At 52.6% G+C, this 13,662-nt stretch overlaps 1 protein-coding gene and 20 non-coding genes across 21 annotated transcripts in view; all 21 read right to left on the bottom strand.

The window, feature by feature from the left end:
• The window catches only part of LOC144990914 (uncharacterized), a 236,496-nt gene that overhangs the window by 217,689 nt on the left and 5,145 nt on the right, over positions 1-13,662 (bottom strand). The gene's annotated exons all lie outside the window — the stretch shown is intronic.
• Positions 194-312, bottom strand: LOC144991437 (5S ribosomal RNA). Its single transcript, XR_013655419.1, has one exon. It is a non-coding gene; the product is annotated as a 5S ribosomal RNA (ribosomal RNA).
• LOC144991436 (5S ribosomal RNA) lies at positions 918-1,036 on the bottom strand. Its single transcript, XR_013655418.1, has one exon. It is a non-coding gene; the product is annotated as a 5S ribosomal RNA (ribosomal RNA).
• LOC144991435 (5S ribosomal RNA) lies at positions 1,596-1,714 on the bottom strand. Its single transcript, XR_013655417.1, has one exon. It is a non-coding gene; the product is annotated as a 5S ribosomal RNA (ribosomal RNA).
• On the bottom strand, positions 2,274-2,392 carry LOC144991434 (5S ribosomal RNA). Its single transcript, XR_013655416.1, has one exon. It is a non-coding gene; the product is annotated as a 5S ribosomal RNA (ribosomal RNA).
• LOC144991433 (5S ribosomal RNA) lies at positions 2,993-3,111 on the bottom strand. Its single transcript, XR_013655415.1, has one exon. It is a non-coding gene; the product is annotated as a 5S ribosomal RNA (ribosomal RNA).
• Positions 3,671-3,789, bottom strand: LOC144991432 (5S ribosomal RNA). Its single transcript, XR_013655414.1, has one exon. It is a non-coding gene; the product is annotated as a 5S ribosomal RNA (ribosomal RNA).
• On the bottom strand, positions 4,350-4,468 carry LOC144991431 (5S ribosomal RNA). The gene has a single exon (XR_013655413.1). It is a non-coding gene; the product is annotated as a 5S ribosomal RNA (ribosomal RNA).
• Positions 5,074-5,192, bottom strand: LOC144991430 (5S ribosomal RNA). The gene has a single exon (XR_013655412.1). It is a non-coding gene; the product is annotated as a 5S ribosomal RNA (ribosomal RNA).
• Positions 5,803-5,921, bottom strand: LOC144991429 (5S ribosomal RNA). Its single transcript, XR_013655411.1, has one exon. It is a non-coding gene; the product is annotated as a 5S ribosomal RNA (ribosomal RNA).
• LOC144991428 (5S ribosomal RNA) lies at positions 6,517-6,635 on the bottom strand. Its single transcript, XR_013655410.1, has one exon. It is a non-coding gene; the product is annotated as a 5S ribosomal RNA (ribosomal RNA).
• LOC144991427 (5S ribosomal RNA) lies at positions 7,222-7,340 on the bottom strand. The gene has a single exon (XR_013655409.1). It is a non-coding gene; the product is annotated as a 5S ribosomal RNA (ribosomal RNA).
• On the bottom strand, positions 7,900-8,018 carry LOC144991426 (5S ribosomal RNA). Its single transcript, XR_013655408.1, has one exon. It is a non-coding gene; the product is annotated as a 5S ribosomal RNA (ribosomal RNA).
• Positions 8,624-8,742, bottom strand: LOC144991425 (5S ribosomal RNA). The gene has a single exon (XR_013655407.1). It is a non-coding gene; the product is annotated as a 5S ribosomal RNA (ribosomal RNA).
• LOC144991422 (5S ribosomal RNA) lies at positions 9,302-9,420 on the bottom strand. Its single transcript, XR_013655405.1, has one exon. It is a non-coding gene; the product is annotated as a 5S ribosomal RNA (ribosomal RNA).
• LOC144991418 (5S ribosomal RNA) lies at positions 9,980-10,098 on the bottom strand. Its single transcript, XR_013655402.1, has one exon. It is a non-coding gene; the product is annotated as a 5S ribosomal RNA (ribosomal RNA).
• LOC144991411 (5S ribosomal RNA) lies at positions 10,704-10,822 on the bottom strand. The gene has a single exon (XR_013655394.1). It is a non-coding gene; the product is annotated as a 5S ribosomal RNA (ribosomal RNA).
• Positions 11,382-11,500, bottom strand: LOC144991401 (5S ribosomal RNA). Its single transcript, XR_013655384.1, has one exon. It is a non-coding gene; the product is annotated as a 5S ribosomal RNA (ribosomal RNA).
• On the bottom strand, positions 12,060-12,178 carry LOC144991395 (5S ribosomal RNA). The gene has a single exon (XR_013655378.1). It is a non-coding gene; the product is annotated as a 5S ribosomal RNA (ribosomal RNA).
• Positions 12,794-12,912, bottom strand: LOC144991391 (5S ribosomal RNA). Its single transcript, XR_013655374.1, has one exon. It is a non-coding gene; the product is annotated as a 5S ribosomal RNA (ribosomal RNA).
• Positions 13,508-13,626, bottom strand: LOC144991390 (5S ribosomal RNA). The gene has a single exon (XR_013655373.1). It is a non-coding gene; the product is annotated as a 5S ribosomal RNA (ribosomal RNA).

Below are 13,662 nucleotides of genomic sequence, written 5' to 3'. Positions count from 1 at the left end.
GAAAAGAAAAGCTGTGTGTTTGATTTCCTGGCAAGTGCGCTCTCTGGTGGCCGTATGTGTCACAGAAGGGTCGTGTCAGAGAGAAAAAAGAGGAAGACACATTTGCACGACAAGGAAACCAAAGTACCCAAACCCGTGTGTGTGTGTGAGAGTGATTTTCCTTCTCTTTGGTGGATGCCAGCAAAAGCGGGAAAACTTACAGCACCTGGTATTCCCAGGCGGTCTCCCATCCAAGTACTAACCAGGCCCGACCCTGCTTAGCTTCCGAGATCGGACGAGATCGGGCGTGTTCAGGGTGGTATGGCCGTAAGCGAAGGGTTGTGTGGAGCAGAGCCCTTTAAGCGCTGCGTGCGCCACACTCCAGCCTGCTCCCAGCACCCCCTTCACCCACTCACTCTGTGGCGCTGATTGGTGCACCTGCTGAGCGGACACACCCACCTGCAGCCAAAACGGTGACCTTTCACCACGGCAGGTGCGTCAAAGAGGCCTTGGATGCGCACACACACACCTGCGCGGCCTCGTCACCCAGACTGCAGCGTTTCTAGAGGGTGCAGGCTTGTGCATTGCACCTCGGTGCTTACTGCTCTGAAGCTCGCTCAAGAGTTTGGAAGAAGCCCGGACGGTCATGTCAGAGAAAAAAAAAAAAAAGAAAAAGAAAAGAAAAGAAAAGAAAAGAAAAGAAAAGAAAAGAAAAGAAAAGAAAAGAAAAGAAAAGAAAAGAAAAGAAACCCAAAGCTGTGTGTTGGATTTCCTGGCAAGTGCGCTCTCTGGTGGCCGTATGTGTCACAGAAGGGTCGTGTCAGAGAGAAAAAAGAGGAAGACACATTTGCACGACAAGGAAACCAAAGTACCCAAACCCGTGTGTGTGTGTGAGAGTGATTTTCCTTCTCTTTGGTGGATGCCAGCAAAAGCGGGAAAACTTACAGCACCTGGTATTCCCAGGCGGTCTCCCATCCAAGTACTAACCAGGCCCGACCCTGCTTAGCTTCCGAGATCGGACGAGATCGGGCGTGTTCAGGGTGGTATGGCCGTAAGCGAAGGGTTGTGTGGAGCAGAGCCCTTTAAGCGCTGCGTGCGCCACACTCCAGCCTGCTCCCAGCACCCCCTTCACCCACTCACTCTGTGGCGCTGATTGGTGCACCTGCTGAGCGGACACACCCACCTGCAGCCAAAACGGTGACCTTTCACCCCAGCAGGTGCGTCAAAGAGGCCTTGGATGCGCACACACACACCTGCGCGGCCTCGTCACCCAGACTGCAGCGTTTCTAGAGGGTGCAGGCTTGTGCATTTGCACCTCGGTGCTGACTGCTCTGAAGCTCGCTCAAGAGTTTGGAAGAAGCCCGGACGGTCATGTCAGAGAAAAAAAAAAAAAAAAAGAAAAAGAAAAGAAGAGAAAAGAAAAGAAAAGAAAAGCTGTGTGTTTGATTTCCTGGCAAGTGCGCTCTCTGGTGGCCGTATGTGTCACAGAAGGGTCGTGTCAGAGAGAAAAAAGAGGAAGACACATTTGCACGACAAGGAAACCAAAGTACCCAAACCCGTGTGTGTGTGTGAGAGTGATTTTCCTTCTCTTTGGTGGATGCCAGCAAAAGCGGGAAAACTTACAGCACCTGGTATTCCCAGGCGGTCTCCCATCCAAGTACTAACCAGGCCCGACCCTGCTTAGCTTCCGAGATCGGACGAGATCGGGCGTGTTCAGGGTGGTATGGCCGTAAGCGAAGGGTTGTGTGGAGCAGAGCCCTTTAAGCGCTGCGTGCGCCACACTCCAGCCTGCTCCCAGCACCCCCTTCACCCACTCACTCTGTGGCGCTGATTGGTGCACCTGCTGAGCGGACACACCCACCTGCAGCCAAAACGGTGACCTTTCACCCCAGCAGGTGCGTCAAAGAGGCCTTGGATGCGCACACACACACCTGCGCGGCCTCGTCACCCAGACTGCAGCGTTTCTAGAGGGTGCAGGCTTGTGCATTTGCACCTCGGTGCTGACTGCTCTGAAGCTCGCTCAAGAGTTTGGAAGAAGCCCGGACGGTCATGTCAGAGAAAAAAAAAAAAAAAAAGAAAAAGAAAAGAAGAGAAAAGAAAAGAAAAGAAAAGCTGTGTGTTTGATTTCCTGGCAAGTGCGCTCTCTGGTGGCCGTATGTGTCACAGAAGGGTCGTGTCAGAGAGAAAAAAGAGGAAGACACATTTGCACGACAAGGAAACCAAAGTACCCAAACCCGTGTGTGTGTGTGAGAGTGATTTTCCTTCTCTTTGGTGGATGCCAGCAAAAGCGGGAAAACTTACAGCACCTGGTATTCCCAGGCGGTCTCCCATCCAAGTACTAACCAGGCCCGACCCTGCTTAGCTTCCGAGATCGGACGAGATCGGGCGTGTTCAGGGTGGTATGGCCGTAAGCGAAGGGTTGTGTGGAGCAGAGCCCTTTAAGCGCTGCGTGCGCCACACTCCAGCCTGCTCCCAGCACCCCCTTCACCCACTCACTCTGTGGCGCTGATTGGTGCACCTGCTGAGCGGACACACCCACCTGCAGCCAAAACGGTGACCTTTCACCACGGCAGGTGCGTCAAAGAGGCCTTGGATGCGCACACACACACCTGCGCGGCCTCGTCACCCAGACTGCAGCGTTTCTAGAGGGTGCAGGCTTGTGCATTGCACCTCGGTGCTTACTGCTCTGAAGCTCGCTCAAGAGTTTGGAAGAAGCCCGGACGGTCATGTCAGAGAAAAAAAAAAAAAAGAAAAAGAAAAGAAAAGAAAAGAAAAGAAAAGAAAAGAAAAGAAAAGAAAAGAAAAGAAAAGAAAAGAAAAGAAACCCAAAGCTGTGTGTTGGATTTCCTGGCAAGTGCGCTCTCTGGTGGCCGTATGTGTCACAGAAGGGTCGTGTCAGAGAGAAAAAAGAGGAAGACACATTTGCACGACAAGGAAACCAAAGTACCCAAACCCGTGTGTGTGTGTGAGAGTGATTTTCCTTCTCTTTGGTGGATGCCAGCAAAAGCGGGAAAACTTACAGCACCTGGTATTCCCAGGCGGTCTCCCATCCAAGTACTAACCAGGCCCGACCCTGCTTAGCTTCCGAGATCGGACGAGATCGGGCGTGTTCAGGGTGGTATGGCCGTAAGCGAAGGGTTGTGTGGAGCAGAGCCCTTTAAGCGCTGCGTGCGCCACACTCCAGCCTGCTCCCAGCACCCCCTTCACCCACTCACTCTGTGGCGCTGATTGGTGCACCTGCTGAGCGGACACACCCACCTGCAGCCAAAACGGTGACCTTTCACCCCAGCAGGTGCGTCAAAGAGGCCTTGGATGCGCACACACACACCTGCGCGGCCTCGTCACCCAGACTGCAGCGTTTCTAGAGGGTGCAGGCTTGTGCATTTGCACCTCGGTGCTGACTGCTCTGAAGCTCGCTCAAGAGTTTGGAAGAAGCCCGGACGGTCATGTCAGAGAAAAAAAAAAAAAAAAAGAAAAAGAAAAGAAGAGAAAAGAAAAGAAAAGAAAAGCTGTGTGTTTGATTTCCTGGCAAGTGCGCTCTCTGGTGGCCGTATGTGTCACAGAAGGGTCGTGTCAGAGAGAAAAAAGAGGAAGACACATTTGCACGACAAGGAAACCAAAGTACCCAAACCCGTGTGTGTGTGTGAGAGTGATTTTCCTTCTCTTTGGTGGATGCCAGCAAAAGCGGGAAAACTTACAGCACCTGGTATTCCCAGGCGGTCTCCCATCCAAGTACTAACCAGGCCCGACCCTGCTTAGCTTCCGAGATCGGACGAGATCGGGCGTGTTCAGGGTGGTATGGCCGTAAGCGAAGGGTTGTGTGGAGCAGAGCCCTTTAAGCGCTGCGTGCGCCACACTCCAGCCTGCTCCCAGCACCCCCTTCACCCACTCACTCTGTGGCGCTGATTGGTGCACCTGCTGAGCGGACACACCCACCTGCAGCCAAAACGGTGACCTTTCACCCCAGCAGGTGCGTCAAAGAGGCCTTGGATGCGCACACACACACCTGCGCGGCCTCGTCACCCAGACTGCAGCGTTTCTAGAGGGTGCAGGCTTGTGCATTTGCACCTCGGTGCTGACTGCTCTGAAGCTCGCTCAAGAGTTTGGAAGAAGCCCGGACGGTCATGTCAGAGAAAAAAAAAAAAAAAAAAGAAAAAGAAAAGAAGAGAAAAGAAAAGAAAAGAAAAGCTGTGTGTTTGATTTCCTGGCAAGTGCGCTCTCTGGTGGCCGTATGTGTCACAGAAGGGTCGTGTCAGAGAGAAAAAAGAGGAAGACACATTTGCACGACAAGGAAACCAAAGTACCCAAACCCGTGTGTGTGTGTGAGAGTGATTTTCCTTCTCTTTGGTGGATGCCAGCAAAAGCGGGAAAACTTACAGCACCTGGTATTCCCAGGCGGTCTCCCATCCAAGTACTAACCAGGCCCGACCCTGCTTAGCTTCCGAGATCGGACGAGATCGGGCGTGTTCAGGGTGGTATGGCCGTAAGCGAAGGGTTGTGTGGAGCAGAGCCCTTTAAGCGCTGCGTGCGCCACACTCCAGCCTGCTCCCAGCACCCCCTTCACCCACTCACTCTGTGGCGCTGATTGGTGCACCTGCTGAGCGGACACACCCACCTGCAGCCAAAACGGTGACCTTTCACCACGGCAGGTGCGTCAAAGAGGCCTTGGATGCGCACACACACACCTGCGCGGCCTCGTCACCCAGACTGCAGCGTTTCTAGAGGGTGCAGGCTTGTGCATTGCACCTCGGTGCTTACTGCTCTGAAGCTCGCTCAAGAGTTTGGAAGAAGCCCGGACGGTCATGTCAGAGAAAAAAAAAAAAAAGAAAAAGAAAAGAAAAGAAAAGAAAAGAAAAGAAAAGAAAAGAAAAGAAAAGAAAAGAAAAGAAAAGAAAAGAAAAGAAACCCAAAGCTGTGTGTTGGATTTCCTGGCAAGTGCGCTCTCTGGTGGCCGTATGTGTCACAGAAGGGTCGTGTCAGAGAGAAAAAAGAGGAAGACACATTTGCACGACAAGGAAACCAAAGTACCCAAACCCGTGTGTGTGTGTGAGAGTGATTTTCCTTCTCTTTGGTGGATGCCAGCAAAAGCGGGAAAACTTACAGCACCTGGTATTCCCAGGCGGTCTCCCATCCAAGTACTAACCAGGCCCGACCCTGCTTAGCTTCCGAGATCGGACGAGATCGGGCGTGTTCAGGGTGGTATGGCCGTAAGCGAAGGGTTGTGTGGAGCAGAGCCCTTTAAGCGCTGCGTGCGCCACACTCCAGCCTGCTCCCAGCACCCCCTTCACCCACTCACTCTGTGGCGCTGATTGGTGCACCTGCTGAGCGGACACACCCACCTGCAGCCAAAACGGTGACCTTTCACCACGGCAGGTGCGTCAAAGAGGCCTTGGATGCGCACACACACACCTGCGCGGCCTCGTCACCCAGACTGCAGCGTTTCTAGAGGGTGCAGGCTTGTGCATTGCACCTCGGTGCTTACTGCTCTGAAGCTCGCTCAAGAGTTTGGAAGAAGCCCGGACGGTCATGTCAGAGAAAAAAAAAAAAAAGAAAAAGAAAAGAAAAGAAAAGAAAAGAAAAGAAAAGAAAAGAAAAGAAAAGAAAAGAAAAGAAAAGAAAAGAAAAGAAAAGAAACCCAAAGCTGTGTGTTGGATTTCCTGGCAAGTGCGCTCTCTGGTGGCCGTATGTGTCACAGAAGGGTCGTGTCAGAGAGAAAAAAGAGGAAGACACATTTGCACGACAAGGAAACCAAAGTACCCAAACCCGTGTGTGTGTGTGAGAGTGATTTTCCTTCTCTTTGGTGGATGCCAGCAAAAGCGGGAAAACTTACAGCACCTGGTATTCCCAGGCGGTCTCCCATCCAAGTACTAACCAGGCCCGACCCTGCTTAGCTTCCGAGATCGGACGAGATCGGGCGTGTTCAGGGTGGTATGGCCGTAAGCGAAGGGTTGTGTGGAGCAGAGCCCTTTAAGCGCTGCGTGCGCCACACTCCAGCCTGCTCCCAGCACCCCCTTCACCCACTCACTCTGTGGCGCTGATTGGTGCACCTGCTGAGCGGACACACCCACCTGCAGCCAAAACGGTGACCTTTCACCACGGCAGGTGCGTCAAAGAGGCCTTGGATGCGCACACACACACCTGCGCGGCCTCGTCACCCAGACTGCAGCGTTTCTAGAGGGTGCAGGCTTGTGCATTGCACCTCGGTGCTTACTGCTCTGAAGCTCGCTCAAGAGTTTGGAAGAAGCCCGGACGGTCATGTCAGAGAAAAAAAAAAAAAAGAAAAAGAAAAGAAAAGAAAAGAAAAGAAAAGAAAAGAAAAGAAAAGAAAAGAAAAGAAAAGAAAAGAAACCCAAAGCTGTGTGTTGGATTTCCTGGCAAGTGCGCTCTCTGGTGGCCGTATGTGTCACAGAAGGGTCGTGTCAGAGAGAAAAAAGAGGAAGACACATTTGCACGACAAGGAAACCAAAGTACCCAAACCCGTGTGTGTGTGTGAGAGTGATTTTCCTTCTCTTTGGTGGATGCCAGCAAAAGCGGGAAAACTTACAGCACCTGGTATTCCCAGGCGGTCTCCCATCCAAGTACTAACCAGGCCCGACCCTGCTTAGCTTCCGAGATCGGACGAGATCGGGCGTGTTCAGGGTGGTATGGCCGTAAGCGAAGGGTTGTGTGGAGCAGAGCCCTTTAAGCGCTGCGTGCGCCACACTCCAGCCTGCTCCCAGCACCCCCTTCACCCACTCACTCTGTGGCGCTGATTGGTGCACCTGCTGAGCGGACACACCCACCTGCAGCCAAAACGGTGACCTTTCACCCCAGCAGGTGCGTCAAAGAGGCCTTGGATGCGCACACACACACCTGCGCGGCCTCGTCACCCAGACTGCAGCGTTTCTAGAGGGTGCAGGCTTGTGCATTTGCACCTCGGTGCTGACTGCTCTGAAGCTCGCTCAAGAGTTTGGAAGAAGCCCGGACGGTCATGTCAGAGAAAAAAAAAAAAAAGAAAAAGAAAAGAAAAGAAAAGAAAAGAAAAGAAAAGAAAAGAAAAGAAAAGAAAAGAAACCCAAAGCTGTGTGTTGGATTTCCTGGCAAGTGCGCTCTCTGGTGGCCGTATGTGTCACAGAAGGGTCGTGTCAGAGAGAAAAAAGAGGAAGACACATTTGCACGACAAGGAAACCAAAGTACCCAAACCCGTGTGTGTGTGTGAGAGTGATTTTCCTTCTCTTTGGTGGATGCCAGCAAAAGCGGGAAAACTTACAGCACCTGGTATTCCCAGGCGGTCTCCCATCCAAGTACTAACCAGGCCCGACCCTGCTTAGCTTCCGAGATCGGACGAGATCGGGCGTGTTCAGGGTGGTATGGCCGTAAGCGAAGGGTTGTGTGGAGCAGAGCCCTTTAAGCGCTGCGTGCGCCACACTCCAGCCTGCTCCCAGCACCCCCTTCACCCACTCACTCTGTGGCGCTGATTGGTGCACCTGCTGAGCGGACACACCCACCTGCAGCCAAAACGGTGACCTTTCACCCCAGCAGGTGCGTCAAAGAGGCCTTGGATGCGCACACACACACCTGCGCGGCCTCGTCACCCAGACTGCAGCGTTTCTAGAGGGTGCAGGCTTGTGCATTTGCACCTCGGTGCTGACTGCTCTGAAGCTCGCTCAAGAGTTTGGAAGAAGCCCGGACGGTCATGTCAGAGAAAAAAAAAAAAAAAAAGAAAAAGAAAAGAAGAGAAAAGAAAAGAAAAGAAAAGCTGTGTGTTTGATTTCCTGGCAAGTGCGCTCTCTGGTGGCCGTATGTGTCACAGAAGGGTCGTGTCAGAGAGAAAAAAGAGGAAGACACATTTGCACGACAAGGAAACCAAAGTACCCAAACCCGTGTGTGTGTGTGAGAGTGATTTTCCTTCTCTTTGGTGGATGCCAGCAAAAGCGGGAAAACTTACAGCACCTGGTATTCCCAGGCGGTCTCCCATCCAAGTACTAACCAGGCCCGACCCTGCTTAGCTTCCGAGATCGGACGAGATCGGGCGTGTTCAGGGTGGTATGGCCGTAAGCGAAGGGTTGTGTGGAGCAGAGCCCTTTAAGCGCTGCGTGCGCCACACTCCAGCCTGCTCCCAGCACCCCCTTCACCCACTCACTCTGTGGCGCTGATTGGTGCACCTGCTGAGCGGACACACCCACCTGCAGCCAAAACGGTGACCTTTCACCACGGCAGGTGCGTCAAAGAGGCCTTGGATGCGCACACACACACCTGCGCGGCCTCGTCACCCAGACTGCAGCGTTTCTAGAGGGTGCAGGCTTGTGCATTGCACCTCGGTGCTTACTGCTCTGAAGCTCGCTCAAGAGTTTGGAAGAAGCCCGGACGGTCATGTCAGAGAAAAAAAAAAAAAAGAAAAAGAAAAGAAAAGAAAAGAAAAGAAAAGAAAAGAAAAGAAAAGAAAAGAAAAGAAAAGAAAAGAAAAGAAAAGAAACCCAAAGCTGTGTGTTGGATTTCCTGGCAAGTGCGCTCTCTGGTGGCCGTATGTGTCACAGAAGGGTCGTGTCAGAGAGAAAAAAGAGGAAGACACATTTGCACGACAAGGAAACCAAAGTACCCAAACCCGTGTGTGTGTGTGAGAGTGATTTTCCTTCTCTTTGGTGGATGCCAGCAAAAGCGGGAAAACTTACAGCACCTGGTATTCCCAGGCGGTCTCCCATCCAAGTACTAACCAGGCCCGACCCTGCTTAGCTTCCGAGATCGGACGAGATCGGGCGTGTTCAGGGTGGTATGGCCGTAAGCGAAGGGTTGTGTGGAGCAGAGCCCTTTAAGCGCTGCGTGCGCCACACTCCAGCCTGCTCCCAGCACCCCCTTCACCCACTCACTCTGTGGCGCTGATTGGTGCACCTGCTGAGCGGACACACCCACCTGCAGCCAAAACGGTGACCTTTCACCCCAGCAGGTGCGTCAAAGAGGCCTTGGATGCGCACACACACACCTGCGCGGCCTCGTCACCCAGACTGCAGCGTTTCTAGAGGGTGCAGGCTTGTGCATTTGCACCTCGGTGCTGACTGCTCTGAAGCTCGCTCAAGAGTTTGGAAGAAGCCCGGACGGTCATGTCAGAGAAAAAAAAAAAAAAAAAGAAAAAGAAAAGAAGAGAAAAGAAAAGAAAAGAAAAGCTGTGTGTTTGATTTCCTGGCAAGTGCGCTCTCTGGTGGCCGTATGTGTCACAGAAGGGTCGTGTCAGAGAGAAAAAAGAGGAAGACACATTTGCACGACAAGGAAACCAAAGTACCCAAACCCGTGTGTGTGTGTGAGAGTGATTTTCCTTCTCTTTGGTGGATGCCAGCAAAAGCGGGAAAACTTACAGCACCTGGTATTCCCAGGCGGTCTCCCATCCAAGTACTAACCAGGCCCGACCCTGCTTAGCTTCCGAGATCGGACGAGATCGGGCGTGTTCAGGGTGGTATGGCCGTAAGCGAAGGGTTGTGTGGAGCAGAGCCCTTTAAGCGCTGCGTGCGCCACACTCCAGCCTGCTCCCAGCACCCCCTTCACCCACTCACTCTGTGGCGCTGATTGGTGCACCTGCTGAGCGGACACACCCACCTGCAGCCAAAACGGTGACCTTTCACCCCAGCAGGTGCGTCAAAGAGGCCTTGGATGCGCACACACACACCTGCGCGGCCTCGTCACCCAGACTGCAGCGTTTCTAGAGGGTGCAGGCTTGTGCATTTGCACCTCGGTGCTGACTGCTCTGAAGCTCGCTCAAGAGTTTGGAAGAAGCCCGGACGGTCATGTCAGAGAAAAAAAAAAAAAAAAAGAAAAAGAAAAGAAGAGAAAAGAAAAGAAAAGAAAAGCTGTGTGTTTGATTTCCTGGCAAGTGCGCTCTCTGGTGGCCGTATGTGTCACAGAAGGGTCGTGTCAGAGAGAAAAAAGAGGAAGACACATTTGCACGACAAGGAAACCAAAGTACCCAAACCCGTGTGTGTGTGTGAGAGTGATTTTCCTTCTCTTTGGTGGATGCCAGCAAAAGCGGGAAAACTTACAGCACCTGGTATTCCCAGGCGGTCTCCCATCCAAGTACTAACCAGGCCCGACCCTGCTTAGCTTCCGAGATCGGACGAGATCGGGCGTGTTCAGGGTGGTATGGCCGTAAGCGAAGGGTTGTGTGGAGCAGAGCCCTTTAAGCGCTGCGTGCGCCACACTCCAGCCTGCTCCCAGCACCCCCTTCACCCACTCACTCTGTGGCGCTGATTGGTGCACCTGCTGAGCGGACACACCCACCTGCAGCCAAAACGGTGACCTTTCACCACGGCAGGTGCGTCAAAGAGGCCTTGGATGCGCACACACACACCTGCGCGGCCTCGTCACCCAGACTGCAGCGTTTCTAGAGGGTGCAGGCTTGTGCATTGCACCTCGGTGCTTACTGCTCTGAAGCTCGCTCAAGAGTTTGGAAGAAGCCCGGACGGTCATGTCAGAGAAAAAAAAAAAAAAGAAAAAGAAAAGAAAAGAAAAGAAAAGAAAAGAAAAGAAAAGAAAAGAAAAGAAAAGAAAAGAAAAGAAAAGAAAAGAAACCCAAAGCTGTGTGTTGGATTTCCTGGCAAGTGCGCTCTCTGGTGGCCGTATGTGTCACAGAAGGGTCGTGTCAGAGAGAAAAAAGAGGAAGACACATTTGCACGACAAGGAAACCAAAGTACCCAAACCCGTGTGTGTGTGTGAGAGTGATTTTCCTTCTCTTTGGTGGATGCCAGCAAAAGCGGGAAAACTTACAGCACCTGGTATTCCCAGGCGGTCTCCCATCCAAGTACTAACCAGGCCCGACCCTGCTTAGCTTCCGAGATCGGACGAGATCGGGCGTGTTCAGGGTGGTATGGCCGTAAGCGAAGGGTTGTGTGGAGCAGAGCCCTTTAAGCGCTGCGTGCGCCACACTCCAGCCTGCTCCCAGCACCCCCTTCACCCACTCACTCTGTGGCGCTGATTGGTGCACCTGCTGAGCGGACACACCCACCTGCAGCCAAAACGGTGACCTTTCACCCCAGCAGGTGCGTCAAAGAGGCCTTGGATGCGCACACACACACCTGCGCGGCCTCGTCACCCAGACTGCAGCGTTTCTAGAGGGTGCAGGCTTGTGCATTTGCACCTCGGTGCTGACTGCTCTGAAGCTCGCTCAAGAGTTTGGAAGAAGCCCGGACGGTCATGTCAGAGAAAAAAAAAAAAAAAAAGAAAAAGAAAAGAAGAGAAAAGAAAAGAAAAGAAAAGCTGTGTGTTTGATTTCCTGGCAAGTGCGCTCTCTGGTGGCCGTATGTGTCACAGAAGGGTCGTGTCAGAGAGAAAAAAGAGGAAGACACATTTGCACGACAAGGAAACCAAAGTACCCAAACCCGTGTGTGTGTGTGAGAGTGATTTTCCTTCTCTTTGGTGGATGCCAGCAAAAGCGGGAAAACTTACAGCACCTGGTATTCCCAGGCGGTCTCCCATCCAAGTACTAACCAGGCCCGACCCTGCTTAGCTTCCGAGATCGGACGAGATCGGGCGTGTTCAGGGTGGTATGGCCGTAAGCGAAGGGTTGTGTGGAGCAGAGCCCTTTAAGCGCTGCGTGCGCCACACTCCAGCCTGCTCCCAGCACCCCCTTCACCCACTCACTCTGTGGCGCTGATTGGTGCACCTGCTGAGCGGACACACCCACCTGCAGCCAAAACGGTGACCTTTCACCCCAGCAGGTGCGTCAAAGAGGCCTTGGATGCGCACACACACACCTGCGCGGCCTCGTCACCCAGACTGCAGCGTTTCTAGAGGGTGCAGGCTTGTGCATTTGCACCTCGGTGCTGACTGCTCTGAAGCTCGCTCAAGAGTTTGGAAGAAGCCCGGACGGTCATGTCAGAGAAAAAAAAAAAAAAAAAGAAAAAGAAAAGAAGAGAAAAGAAAAGAAAAGAAAAGCTGTGTGTTTGATTTCCTGGCAAGTGCGCTCTCTGGTGGCCGTATGTGTCACAGAAGGGTCGTGTCAGAGAGAAAAAAGAGGAAGACACATTTGCACGACAAGGAAACCAAAGTACCCAAACCCGTGTGTGTGTGTGAGAGTGATTTTCCTTCTCTTTGGTGGATGCCAGCAAAAGCGGGAAAACTTACAGCACCTGGTATTCCCAGGCGGTCTCCCATCCAAGTACTAACCAGGCCCGACCCTGCTTAGCTTCCGAGATCGGACGAGATCGGGCGTGTTCAGGGTGGTATGGCCGTAAGCGAAGGGTTGTGTGGAGCAGAGCCCTTTAAGCGCTGCGTGCGCCACACTCCAGCCTGCTCCCAGCACCCCCTTCACCCACTCACTCTGTGGCGCTGATTGGTGCACCTGCTGAGCGGACACACCCACCTGCAGCCAAAACGGTGACCTTTCACCACGGCAGGTGCGTCAAAGAGGCCTTGGATGCGCACACACACACCTGCGCGGCCTCGTCACCCAGACTGCAGCGTTTCTAGAGGGTGCAGGCTTGTGCATTGCACCTCGGTGCTTACTGCTCTGAAGCTCGCTCAAGAGTTTGGAAGAAGCCCGGACGGTCATGTCAGAGAAAAAAAAAAAAAAGAAAAAGAAAAGAAAAGAAAAGAAAAGAAAAGAAAAGAAAAGAAAAGAAAAGAAAAGAAAAGAAAAGAAAAGAAAAGAAAAGAAAAGAAACCCAAAGCTGTGTGTTGGATTTCCTGGCAAGTGCGCTCTCTGGTGGCCGTATGTGTCACAGAAGGGTCGTGTCAGAGAGAAAAAAGAGGAAGACACATTTGCACGACAAGGAAACCAAAGTACCCAAACCCGTGTGTGTGTGTGAGAGTGATTTTCCTTCTCTTTGGTGGATGCCAGCAAAAGCGGGAAAACTTACAGCACCTGGTATTCCCAGGCGGTCTCCCATCCAAGTACTAACCAGGCCCGACCCTGCTTAGCTTCCGAGATCGGACGAGATCGGGCGTGTTCAGGGTGGTATGGCCGTAAGCGAAGGGTTGTGTGGAGCAGAGCCCTTTAAGCGCTGCGTGCGCCACACTCCAGCCTGCTCCCAGCACCCCCTTCACCCACTCACTCTGTGGCGCTGATTGGTGCACCTGCTGAGCGGACACACCCACCTGCAGCCAAAACGGTGACCTTTCACCACGGCAGGTGCGTCAAAGAGGCCTTGGATGCGCACACACACACCTGCGCGGCCTCGTCACCCAGACTGCAGCGTTTCTAGAGGGTGCAGGCTTGTGCATTGCACCTCGGTGCTTACTGCTCTGAAGCTCGCTCAAGAGTTTGGAAGAAGCCCGGACGGTCATGTCAGAGAAAAAAAAAAAAAAGAAAAAGAAAAGAAAAGAAAAGAAAAGAAAAGAAAAGAAAAGAAAAGAAAAGAAAAGAAAAGAAAAGAAACCCAAAGCTGTGTGTTGGATTTCCTGGCAAGTGCGCTCTCTGGTGGCCGTATGTGTCACAGAAGGGTCGTGTCAGAGAGAAAAAAGAGGAAGACACATTTGCACGACAAGGAAACCAAAGTACCCAAACCCGTGTGTGTGTGTGAGAGTGATTTTCCTTCTCTTTGGTGGATGCCAGCAAAAGCGGGAAAACTTACAGCACCTGGTATTCCCAGGCGGTCTCCCATCCAAGTACTAACCAGGCCCGACCCTGCTTAGCTTCCGAGATCGGACGAGATCGGGCGTGTTCAGGGTGGTATGGCCGTAAGCGAAGGGTTGTGTGGAGCAGAGCCCTTTAAGCGCTGC

The sequence above is a fragment of the Oryzias latipes genome, chromosome 3 (genome assembly GCF_053564925.1).
Source record: "Oryzias latipes strain Hd-rR chromosome 3, Olatipes_Hd-rR_3.1".
In the NCBI taxonomy this organism is placed as follows: domain Eukaryota; kingdom Metazoa; phylum Chordata; class Actinopteri; order Beloniformes; family Adrianichthyidae; genus Oryzias; species Oryzias latipes.
The sequence above is the reverse complement of the archived record's forward strand: the minus strand, read 5'-3'. Positions and strand labels throughout refer to the sequence as shown.